Raw genomic sequence first — 13,031 nt, 5'->3', positions numbered from 1 at the left:
CAAAATACAACGGCGTAGTGGCGATGTTCTCTGAAGGGATATGTGATCGCTGAGCAAAATTTGCCCTTCTGATGCTGATTTGTGGCAGGATGTAAATTACAGTCCTATTGAGCAATCACATGATCTTATTACTTTGGCCTTTTTCTTTTTTTTTTTTCTTCAACAACTGCTGACTGGTTTGTGTTTTCATATTAATTGTAACATTTCTGATGTGAGGCTCCAGTCTTGCTCACAGATGTGCATGAGGGGGTCATCTTAGACTCTAAGGAAGAATTACTGCTGGGAAAACGAACTCTCATTTTAATGTGCATTCTCTACTTACATAGAGGAGTTCTGGAGCAAGACTTAATAACAGATGTTTTGAAAAGTCACCAGAGGCTGGTCTTCTGCGTTATTTTTAATGGCTTTGAGTTCAATTTAAAAAATAGAATTAAAGTAGTGTTAAAGTGTGAATCCAGCAGAAAGGAAATTCAGATGAAAGGGAATTGCCTTTCAAGACTACTTAGGTTTGCAAACCAGGCTGATCCAGTTTAAGAATGTAAATTGAGATAGACATAATTTGGCCTTATTTCTTCTCAGAATTTTCCATCTCCTTCTTCTTGTCTTCTTCTCCCTATATCCCTGCATCCTGTCTCCCTGCATACCCCATGTCCCTGTATGCCATGCTGTATCCTACGGCAGCAGAGCAATACAAGACTGGACACGGTGGGGCTTTCTGGGAGCCAGAGCTTCTCCATTAGCACCAAGTGGTGCTGGGCGTGTTTTCGGTTACCTACTGGAAAAGCAGCCCAGTGTCTGTGTAACACCTTGCAGCCCTGTACAGAAGCTCAGATTATCAGGCCTCCGTTTCCCAATTTCTCAGTTTTCCTGGAGATTTAAGACACACTGTGATATTTCACTGATTTATATTGACTCATATTTACACAATGTCATTCCCATTAGTATTATCATTTTTAACTGTCATAACCTTTTCTGTGTACATGTACTATATGGGACCGGATTGATTTATTCATGTTAATGTAAGAGTAAACCATGACCTATTTTATTTGCAGCATCATCAACTGTGGTATTCATGGCAGCTCCTCTGAATATTTTTGATGAAGTCTTTAAGTACGTGCAATACCGAAAACACATTCCCATTCAGTAGGACTCACAGAGATGTTAAGCCCCGCATGGCAAATAGCTTCTGGAAAAATTCCATAAACATCAAGCGTATTTATGTCATACCATTAAGCTTGGTCAATTTGAACCCTACTGTATTGTGGTATAAGAGGCATCTTGTTTGCTTTTATTTACCTTCTCAGTAGTAGATGTATTTTGGTTAACCACAATGGCAAAGTTAGGCAAGACATTTATGTCAACAGATCCTTTTTCTCAACAAAGTAACATTCTTAGTTTCTAGGGCAGCAGACTGGATTCTGAGTAATAAGGTGTTTATAAGTCCTGTTGTAAATCTGAAACCATAAACATGTCTACTTTTCTATTAAACCTGCTGCTGTGTTTGAGGCACAATAAGTTCTCTTTTAAATCTGATGGTAGCAAGTATGTTGGTTTTCCAGTTTTGATTACTGTTGATTTAACAGTTGCCAACACCTCCTGCCAAGCTTTTGACCTAAGTCACGCTCCCTCGTGATGTCATTAACAGTGCCTAGAATTTAGTAGTTGATGATACCTGCTGGGAGGCAGTAAAAGGCTTCATACATCCCTTGTTTTGTTATAGACACATTTGAGAACAGTATTAAGAAACTGGGCATTTCCCACAGCTGACCACTAATTATTCTTTGATAACAGGTTCGACAAAGATTCAGGCCTGGTGAAGTTTTAATTGGGACATTTATTTGCATTTTATAATGCAGTCTTTCAAACACACCTCAACAACCGGTAACGATAAAATAACTGCTGGAATCTTTCTTCTATTCTTCAGCCGCCCTGCAGTACTTCCCTCCCAGTGAGGACAACGGAGCTATTCCCAGGAGGATAGTCTAGGCACGTGGGTAAGAACAGCAGGCCCAGGGCCCTTGGTGTTTTCTTTTCCTTTTGAATATGTTAAGAGTTGTACACTGGATTATTTCTGTTTTCTTCTGAATGCTTCAAGTAGCTATGTCTCATTTATCATGCTATTATGAATGACACAAGATTATTCCCTTGTCTGTGTATATGTATGCAAGTGGGAGTGCATGTCTGTGTGCTTCTTGAGGATAAAGAAATCTGCAGAGCTGAGGCAGTGTTTAGGATCAAGATTACATGTTGAAAAGAAAGTCACATAGGCACTTTCATATTCAAAGTTTACCATAATTTAGTTTAATAAAATAAGAAACAGGAAGGAAGCATGAGAATGCTTATCCTGCTCTACATTTCTATCCTCATCTCTACATCAACAGTTACAACACATAGATTCATGCATTTTGTTAAAGGCATGACCAAGTGACACAGCAAACAGAATTTTGTTATTTCAACGTGTATAAATGAAGGCTGGAACTCATTCAAGTCCCTTAATCTCAGTGGACAGCTGCAATCGAAAAACCAAAAATTAGTGTGTCCTGGAGAGGCTTCAAATTTTCCTGAGTATTTTTCTAAGAGTAAATCAAGGAACAACTTCCTTCAGTAATAAATTCCATCTAAAACATGGTTAAGGGCATCTATGGTCCTTGGAAAAAACGCCTACACTCCCCAGCTCTTCTAGTTTCTCTGTAATCAGTTTGCATCCTATTTCTCATGCATCAAGTTTCACAGTTCCCATAGACAGTCTGACTATTGTCATCCGGAAAATTTAAGCTCTCACATTCACACTAGACATCTTATTAAAAACACTTGCTGAAAACCGTAGAAAGCGGAATGGGAGAAGTTATGTTCAGAAACAAACAGGGCGAGGTGTGAGGAAAAGAATCCCACCTGAACATCATGTCTTCTTAAATTTTTAAACTTTCCATTCTCCTGGCAAGTTGAACACTCAGTGTTTAATATGTTTATATTCATATGCATATATGTATATATAAAATATACACTTGTATAACACCTCCCACTCTTTGAAGTGTTCCTGAATCTCACTGTAAGCCTGAACAGTTCATGGCGATGATGGAGTGGAAAAGAGGTACTTCAGTTTGCTATGTTTTGCCAAGGAAAGCTTCCCAACAAAGGACAAGAAAGGAGCATATTCCACGTGACGTTTACTCACTTTAGGCACTTTTTTAGAGATTGCAGGGACTGGGCTTTTCTGAAGGGCTTGCAAAGGTGTCCTATTTGCAGGATACACATGAATTTCAGGCCTTTGACCCGAAGTTATTATGTAGGAATCAGAATAAGACTGTGCTGTCACACCAGCCTCACACCTTCATCTTCTAGATCGGCAGCCCAGGGGCTTTGGCTAAACTGAAATCCTTTGGGACTAAGCAGGTTTTCCTGCCAGCAGCTATGTTAAAGCTTTTCCAAAAGAGGACACTTGCGCACTGAGGATTTGCGTTAGCTGTGCCTCAGCTGCTCCTGCAAGACCGAAGAGGTGAGGATACACTGGATGATCCTTCCTGCCCTACAAGTGAAGGACAGAGAAGGAGTGCTCACCTGCCACAAGACCAGCAGATCTCTCTGCAGGATCTCGTCTGCTTTCTGGTTCAGAGAGACAACATTTCAAAGCTAGGAAGCAAAGACTGCTAATACTAAAGTGCCATCATAAGGCATCATGAAAAAAATAAATAAAAAACAGGAAGAAAAAGGTCTTGCAGCTTTTGCCTTTTCCCCCCTCTTCTTTAGAGACTTTGCACACTGTATCAGCATCAGATCACTTCAGCCTTCCTGTAAATCCCTGGCCCTAAAAGTGCTAAGGTGCACCGTAGTGAGAACTCTTCCTTCAAAGGCAAGGAAATGCTCCTGCATTTGTAAATGCTCCTGCCTTTAGGAGCATTAGGGGTCATTAGGTGTCAAGGTGTGACAGGCTGAGGGGTCATTAGGTGTCAAGGTGTGACAGGCTGAGCGAGGCGCAGTTTGTTTGTATTTGTAGGAGTTACTGCTGTAGGACAGTACAATGCCATGGCTTCCCAAGACTTAGGTTTAAAACTGAAAGGCTGGACGTGAGTTCAATGCAATTAACTCGCTCTAGATTGTAAGTGCTCTGCTTTCAGCTGAATTTTCACAGGTGCTGAGTTAAGGTCTTTGATTTAACGTCATATGTTTAACTCCCTGCTTACAGAAAGCCACGTGGTGGACAGCATGTTGTAGGAGAATAAACAAGTGGGGTGACTTGAAATGGAAGAAGTGGAACTCCAGGTAAAAAGCGTGTGGGAAGGAAAAGCAGGGAAATGCATGAAGAGAGGCTGAATGGCAAAAAAAATGTTGCGTCCTAAGGAAATCGATGTAACAAGCGCAAAGACGTGCTAAAGCATGAAGCTGATTGAAGACAATAGGACGAGAGCATGAAGTGCAGCAAAAACAAAGGAAACAATTTATTTTACAAAATTCTGACTAAATAGACGTCTTTCTGCTGAATCGTTTTCTTAATTTACCCTGCCAAATGTGATAAAGGACTAAATAGGTATTTGGACTTGGATTTCACCTCAGGCAGCAAAACGCGAGGGGCAATTCTGACTCATGCATTTGCAAGTCAATTCTTCATCAGATAGCTGCAAGAGTAAGCACTGTTTCACATGAAAACATATTTTTGTGCTGGTCTAAACAAACTGAAAAGATTTTCATTTTTTTCATGAGCAACACAGATGTTGTTTGGCAAAAACTTAAGGCAACTTCCATACAAAGCACCATAGATAAAAGCCGTAACAGCATAGCGGAAATGGATGAAGTCTATTTTTTTGGCAGAACCAAAGGTCTCCAAAGTTTTCTGCGCTGTTTGCCAGGGAATGAGGGGAGATTAAATAAGGTTGGGGGTCTCTGTGTTTATGTAGTTTCATCCATCTCGTACGGAAACAAAAGCAAAATCTCTGGAGATTTCTTTCTGGTACTGGAAACTTCAGTAGGCAGGAAAACACATTCTTTTAAATCCACTGAACATTTTGAGTTTATTCAGTTGTACTATATATGTACTTTCTGTAGATATAAATCAGTAATAGAAAGACTAATATCATAGTGTGCAACAAGCATGAAGCCTGTATGCAGACTGCAGCGTAGAAACTACCAATTTCTTATGGCTAAATGCTGTAGTCCTTACACCAAACGCTGTTTCCACAAGGATTTGAAGAGTTTATGGACATAAAGCAACCATTTATTCATCCAGAACAGAAATTGTACCTTATCATAAATGAATTTTGGAGTGAAATTGGCTCTACTGTCTTCTTTTCTGCTCCCTGGCCTACACACATGTACTCTTGATAAATCTATAGACTGCTAACACGGAAGTTAAACTACAGATTTTAATCATCTATAGGTTGTTGAGGGCCAGCCCTTTCTCAGGCACTACCACTTGAGACTATTTCATTTCATTAGCCTTAACTATATCCTCTTAATATCTCACTAAATAATTCATGTGATTTTTCAGCCTCTTTTGCATTTAAGCCTTTGAATACTGTACTAACAGACAGTTATGGTTTCCCTTTAGATATCAGTCAGCCAAGCTCTGTATATATTTAGCTATTTTATCTTTCCTCGTAAATTCAGCCCTTTAATAATTGTTTTGCGGTTCTCTGAATCCATTCCAATCCAATTTGGCCCAAATCGCATAGTAAGTTACTCAGAACTAAATATAGTATTGTAGGTACGGCCTCACCAGAACCTCTCTTCCCCATGACCTGATGCCCCACTGCCTGTAAAGATATTTTTTCTTGCTACCGTATTGCACTGAAAAGTCATGTCAAATATCATATGTAACATTGGTCTGTGCCTCTTTCAAAATTATTTTCCATATCTCTCCCTCTCTTTCTTTCTCCATGCTTTTCCTTTTGCCTTCAAGTGGCAATAATTTATTCCCTAGAAGTGTAAAGGGTGTATGTTCCCAGTTAGAACAGAAGAATGATAGTTTAAGACACTAGTCTAAGATTTGAGAGGTCTGGGCTTACTTTCAGGCTCTTTTTCAAAAGGGGGCTCACGGGACGTCCTATCACTAGGAAACGGAGCTGTGAGGTTAAGCGTGTTTCAGCACTGCAAGGTGCCTAGATATGCTGATAGAGGGGCTGTTTAAGTGCCATAGTCACCTTTTCCTTTCCATATTTTCAATTTCATTAAATATTTTAATGATATTTTCTATTCTTTGTAGTGTTTACCCATCCCAATTTATCCGGCATTTCATGAACTCTCTTCTTAACCACCTGCCAAGTATTTGCACAGGTTTAGCATAACTCTGGATAGGTTGATACGTAAAACAAAAGGCATGTTGACAAAAGAAAAGAAATTCCTGAATGTTTATATAGGATCTGGACGTCTGAGCAACTGTGTCTCTAATTAAACATTTCTGAGAAACACAGAGACAATAGCAACTGTTGCTGGTCTTGTGCTAGGCAGTAACATTCAAACCATTTCACAGCTCACTGATAACTTAAAATTGTATCTGTTAGCCTTTGAAATGGCTAGCGTGGTGGGCTGGTTGTTGCTGGTAGCAATTGCCAAAGAATTAATGCTTGCTTCCGGTATATCAAGCTAGAAAATGCTCCTGGTATCTGTTAAGCAAGTAAGCTCACATTTACATCAAAGATATGTATGGATATGTACAGCGTGTGTTTCTGTGTACAGGAGTGTAAGTCTGAGAACTGGCTATCAGCATTCAAAAACCATTATAAGAAAAATTGTTTGCTGTTATCTTGAGGGAGGTACTCCCTTGCTCAGACATTCAAGCCCCTCTGCAGGCAGGAGGTCTAGTTATATGGGTATTTACTTTCTTTCTGTAAGTGTAAGCTCAGAGTGCCATATGCATACTTCCAAGGATGGTCCCATAAGAAAATACAAAATATTGCAAAACTTGTAATAAAATCACAAGAAAAGATAATATAGTCTTCTAATAGGTCTTTCATTTTTCAATACTAAATGTTAATCCTTCCCAAAGAGAGTTTTACTGCTGCCAAAAATGAAGTATATAGGTTTACACTGATGTTCTTAGAAAAAAGACAGTGTGCTTCTCTGTACTGAGGAAGGACCACGCTATTTTGCCCATTATAGCAACCAGCCTGTTCGCTGCTGAAAATCATGCATCCATGTGTTCTGTAAATAATTCTAACTCCACAAGCTGTTTGCAAATGTTTCATCATCAGTGTCTGAAATTTCAAGTGCCCGCTGCAACGGTTAGTTGCAGGCTTGTGAGATATTTTTCTTACTGTCAGACTGGACAGTTTAGCCACAAATAAGCTGATGAGTCCCAAGTGGCAAATCTGAGCGTAAAATATCAGTGTCTTTGTTTATGTCATCCAAGGTTGCCTTCAGTTAACGCTGGTACTGCTGAGCTTGAATGTTCATTTTTTTCTGTGTTTATTCTACTAACATAATTTGCAAAAGTGCAGTGATTAAAGTGCATCTTAATATCCTACCTCTCCCAGCTTGCAGGCTCTGGGCAGTTGTTGGTACCAATGCGCGTAACAGGTTACCTTGAGCCTAGGAGTGAGCTGTAAGGGCACATAGGCAGCAAAGGGTACTTTTGGGCCCCTAAGATAGCACACCATTGACTTCAGCTTTTAAGACCTTGAAAATGGATGTTGTCATATGACTTTCAAGGTGGTTGTTTCAAAATGCTGGACTTAACATGCGCCTCACTTTCAACGGCCATAAAACAGGCTTCACTAGACTTTCCAGGATGTCGTTATGTTTAACTTCTGCTGGTATGTGTGTTAAAGGAATGCCTTGAGTACTCAGATAAATAAATAAAAAAGAATCTGTCACTGCGTTGAAATTCAAGGAAAAATCTATATGTATGCTTAGCAAATTTTTCTTTTATTATCTGTGGGTTTGCATTGCGAATGTCTCTGTAAGTTCTTTCAAACCGGGATTCACTGGCACAATGGAACAAGGTTTTCATTTGCTCAGAAATTAAGTTGGCAACTGTCAAATAAAAAGACTCTTACCTGTCGGAACCAGTCCCAGTTTTTGACACATGACACTGGCTGCTGCTTGATTTGGAAACATCACAGTCTTATGCTTTGCAACTGACAGCCTAATTACCGTCTAGCGATTAGGGTTTGGCGTAATATACTGTCTCTTGGATTGCTTTTGTTGTTAACGCTTTGCATGAACATTTCATAACTTAAGATCATAAAATGGCAAGCTAAATTAATTCACAGGCATGAATGGACCTGAAAACTTTAAACCTGAGCACATTTTTCCAGCTGGTTATCCATTCCCAGTAACTCTTGTTACCAGACATGCACATATTTTCGGAAAGGAAAGTTATATCACCAACGCCACTAAAATATAAACGTCTGTACATACAGTGCACGACAGGTTTTCTGTAGGAAGAAGCCTCCTCCTCCTCCTCCCCATTGGCCTTAAAAATGCTGTTTTGTTTCAAATTGTATAACTCTTTCGACAGCTACGGATGTGCCAAGAGTCCGGCTTTGGCTGGGACAGGTTTTCTTTGTATCGGTTACAGAGGTCTCTGCCAATGTCTCAACTCTGCTGGCTGTGGAGGGCTGTTGTTCTCCGAGCGCAGCAGCACCTCTCTTGGCTGCTTGTTGCCCCTGTCGCTTGGGCCTTACTCATGGCCTCAAAGTCATAAGCCTGCTGCCTCTAGCTACTCTGGCATCACTGTGCTGCTTGTACACGTAGGAGCAGATGTAGACGCCTGTAGAGGAGGAGAGCAGCCAGCAAGGGTAGTGTAGTCAACTGGTGGCTGCCTAGAAACAAGAAGAGCCAGACTGTCGGACATGTCAGTGAATGAGTATTGGTAGAGGCTATAAAAGATCCAGAGCTGAAAGGAAAGCCAAGGGGGACCCAGAGAAGAGAGGGGGAATGTCAATTGCCTGGGATTATCAAGGTCAGAGAAGCACCCTGTGATGTTTTTGCACGGGATGGCAGGTTTTGTCCCCAGGAACAATGATTTGCTATCCGCACTTTAGGATGGTGGTGGTCTGGAGAAGCCCAATGTTAAATGAAATCACCAGTGGCTCAATCCCAACATTCACCCACAAAATATTTTACCTCTGCATTATCCCAGGAAAATCAGCAAGCCGTATTTTGTTCAGGACATCTGCTCAGAAGCTCTAGACTGGAAAGCAGGAGGAACAACACAATTGCTCAGGATTGCTCATGAAGGATGATGTCATTTAACTACATCTGGGCTGTTCTGCAGTGCAGAAGAGAAAGCAAGGAGTTGGCCAGAAGCTTTCCTTTTTAATCCCAATCTGTCTTGGTGAACATAGTCTCCAGAGGCTGGTACACTAGTCAAATGCTGCTTGTCTTCTGGATAAATATCTTAAAACACCATTGTAATACCAACAGACCAAAGCATAATCATTGGCCCAGAGGCTATTGTTACATTACCTAATTAATTAATCTCATAGTACTAATAAGGCTGGACACAGCTAGTCCACGGATGCCAAGAGCTCTTTGTAGTTGTGTAACCATTACCCACACCAACCAAGAGCATCCGATAGTAAGTGTTTGCCTATTTCAGAGTCTTGATTTCAGGACAGCCTGATCAGGACAGCTGACTCTACCAGGTGGACAGCAACAGGCCTTGAGTTGGGCAGTCAGTTTTGTGGTGGGCTGAGCGTGTGTGCAAAGCCATGTCTTTTTCAAATTGTCATTACTGGAGTTTCAAAAACAACGTGCCAGCTTCTAACCACAGAAACCGTCTCCCCATGACTTTCTGCCACAAGAACTCAAGTTCAGGGAAATTTTTCTGCTTTCCTGAAAACTGATGAAGGAATCATTTTGCCTTGTTGCTGCAGGAATTAGTCATTTTTTAGACAGCTCTAAGGACTTGCAGGCCCAAGCATTCAAAGCAGACAAGAGGAGAGGAGTGAAAAGGTAGAGAAACTTCTTCTTTCTCCTGTGTTTTCTTCTTTTTAAGTGTTGTATAACAGTTGAAAACCAATAACCCAAGTATCAGGACCTAAACCTTTAGTCTAGTTTTTTTAGGCTGAACCTCTCTGACATCTGTCCCTAGGGAGTGTTTATGTGTGGTGTAAAAATGATCCAGGCTGCCAATGCATCCAAAAGTAAACAGAAGAATAAAGGTTAGGTTGTTTTTGTTTGTTTTGTTCAGCATGTTCCATAAAAAGAGAGCTAGCTGAGTAACAAAATGATATATAAACTTGTTAGGTAAATCTCTACATAAATATAAAATCCAAGTTCAGTTTTCAGAGTGACTGGTAGGGAATTACAACATTAGTAAATCATGCTTATTTGGACAACTTTCCACTGTTCCTGAGAATGCTAACAAATCATAAAAAGAGTTGTAGATTTTAGCACAAATGATTAGTGAAGATAGAAATGTGTTCTATTCTTCAGCATTAATATGGTTCATCTTCTAATTAGGGAACAAGTAAAATATCCTGTGCAAAATATCACTTGTCCTTCATGTCCTCTAATTCACCATGGACATTAATTGGGCCACCAGGCCAAACCAAGGCTGCCAGGGATTCAGAGCATGCTGACACCTAGGGTGGGTCTGGCAAGGCAGGGAAAGAATGACGTGCTGAACTGGTGCGGGCAAGGAAGAGATCACTCCCCCAACAGTGGCAAGGAGGGAACTGGAAATCATAAGATCTTCCCTGAGGTATAGCCACAGTCGTGAATTTATGCATTGACCCTCTTTGCAGGTTAAATATCCTTCTCATTTTGCATCAGAAATTTTAGGCAACCAACCAGCCAAGTAAAAGGAAAGATCTACAGAGAACGGCTCAAGAAGATGCATTAAAAATTGTTTAGCACAGCCCTTGGCAATCAACTGAAAAATGAAGGGTGGATTCAAAAGAAATTAGAATATACTCATGATGAGTCACACAGACTGGCATATTCATAATTTTTGTCCAGAAGCAACAGTGCAACTAGCACTAATATGGAACACTGCTGAGCCTCACTCCATTGCAGCTTCTTCCTCCACTTTCCACACCAAGGAACATCCCACCATCAATATCAGTGTTGCTTTTTATAGCAAGAAGTGTAACACAAACATAACAATTTGTCTTTTAGCCATGACTCAACCAAGAATCACTCCAATCTGTCCTTTTCAGATATCACAATTTTTTCCACACAATTTACCTTTTGGGGTGGGTGCAAGAGCTTAATATTCACCTTAAAAGTAAAGAAAATGTAATTATTCTTGAAACAGCTCATTCCACCTAGTTGTCTTCAGATTAACTGTACGCCAGTGCATTTCAATATTTACCCCTACAGCTAGATGAGGTGGCAGCCAGAGAAGCTGAAACTTTCCAAAGTTGGATGGGGTTTTTTGCCTTCATTATTTAGTGCTGCAAAGACTAATAACAGAAGAAAACAGACGTGTGAAATCTCACTTGAATACATTCCTGGGACATACAGACTATATAAAGATGGGTCAGTGGTTTTCAAATAAACCAACTGATGCAGACATTAAATAAGAGTCTTGTGCAATATTGAAGCAGTCCTAAGGGAGACCACTTAGTCAAAGTACTTCAGAGCTGCTGGGAACTAGCCAGTACCTCTTTCCTCAAGGGCTGGATATTTCCCTTCTGTTCTGTATGTTTAGATATCATGATGATGGGATGATCGCATGTAGGCTAGATCCAGCGGGTGGATACATTCATTAAACACAGTCCTCCTGTCCGGTCTTCATGGTTAAGTGATCAGAAGGAAAAAGCTCTAAACTTCAGGCCGCCAGTACAGCTTGTATTGGCAGAAGAGTGCTGTGTAAGCCGTTCAGTAATTCGTGCAAAATGAATCAATCTCTGTCTTTTTCCTAGAGGACAAAAATGTGCTCCACTGTAAAACGCTAGACTGCTAATAGCACTAATTGCCAACTTTGTTGGCAACTTCTGTTAACATGTCAAGAATTAAAGAAATAGCCAGGGCTAGATTCTAAGCTTGGTAACACAAGTGTAAATTACAGTAAAGCATAACTCTGTGGTTACAGCAGATCTTAAAACTGGTTCGCTTGGTCGATGTTACTATCATATATATTGGTCTCTTATCATCATGGCCTTTAATCACAGAAGTGCCTGGGCCACACTGATTTGAGGAAACTTGCACTCTCACTGTAGTTGTTATGTAGGTAAATATTGTGGTTTAAGTGCTAAAATGCACATAGTTGAAAAATAATTATCCATAGTGTTAGCCAAGAAAAACTTGGCAAGTACTCTAATGCCATAAAACTGGAAAGTTATAAAACACCTTTATTTTTTTAAATAAGCAGGATTAGATAAAATATGTCAGTCAAAGACACCTTTTCAATTAGAATGAGGTAAAACTATCTTTCTCCTTTAAAAAAAGGAACATTTGCTGCAAATTTTGAACGGAATCAAATAGTACTGCTTTTATTCCTTTGGCTTTACCTTCTGTGAATTTGCTAGAAAAGAAGCATGCTTTCAGGAATAGTGACTAAGACAGCACATTTAAAACAAATCTTACAAAATATTTAGGGAAATTTAATTCTGAATTATGATAAATCAAGATTTGGAGCTTAAATTGGAGTAAAGTTCATTTAAACAGAAGCAATTGGAGTAAAGTTCATTTAAACAGAAGCAAGCACATTGACTAAATATGTGTGTAAATATACATTTATGAAAGATATTTATAGATAGACATATGCGATAGATATTTGAACATCCAAATGTTAATATTTAATACTTCCTATACTGCCCTGACTGAAAAATTTCTATCACATTGAAAAATTTCTCATATTAGAATAATTTGACAGTTTTGGTATGATTTTGAATGATCAGTTTCCTGGAAATGGCAGCTAGTTTACTGTCTGTAGAAAAATAAAACATAAAATTTAGTTAATGAGTTGTTCACTGCAATTCTGTCTCCTTTGTCTTCGTAACTGTAAAATTTAAACATTTTACTATAAATATTAAACTACCACTTGTTGTAAAATGAAACAGTAATTTCTTAAGATACAAAGTACAAAATTATACACTTTTCGCATGGAAAGCATTCAATATTTATCATTTTGTCTTGAGAGCATT

The 13,031-nt window shown here is 39.5% G+C and overlaps 1 long non-coding RNA gene across 1 annotated transcript in view; it reads left to right on the top strand.

Annotated features, from left to right (window-relative positions):
- Positions 1-7,994, top strand: part of LOC138064167 (uncharacterized) — an 86,365-nt gene extending 78,371 nt beyond the window's left edge. Inside the window, exons 2-3 of the long non-coding RNA XR_011137464.1 lie at positions 1,925-1,994; positions 4,184-7,994. This is a non-coding gene — a long non-coding RNA (uncharacterized lncRNA). The remainder of the gene's footprint in view (positions 1-1,924; positions 1,995-4,183) is intronic.
- The last annotated feature ends 5,037 nt before the right edge of the window (positions 7,995-13,031 follow it).

This window comes from Struthio camelus, chromosome W (assembly GCF_040807025.1).
Source record: "Struthio camelus isolate bStrCam1 chromosome W, bStrCam1.hap1, whole genome shotgun sequence".
NCBI lineage: Eukaryota > Metazoa > Chordata > Aves > Struthioniformes > Struthionidae > Struthio > Struthio camelus.
The sequence above is the reverse complement of the archived record's forward strand: the minus strand, read 5'-3'. Positions and strand labels throughout refer to the sequence as shown.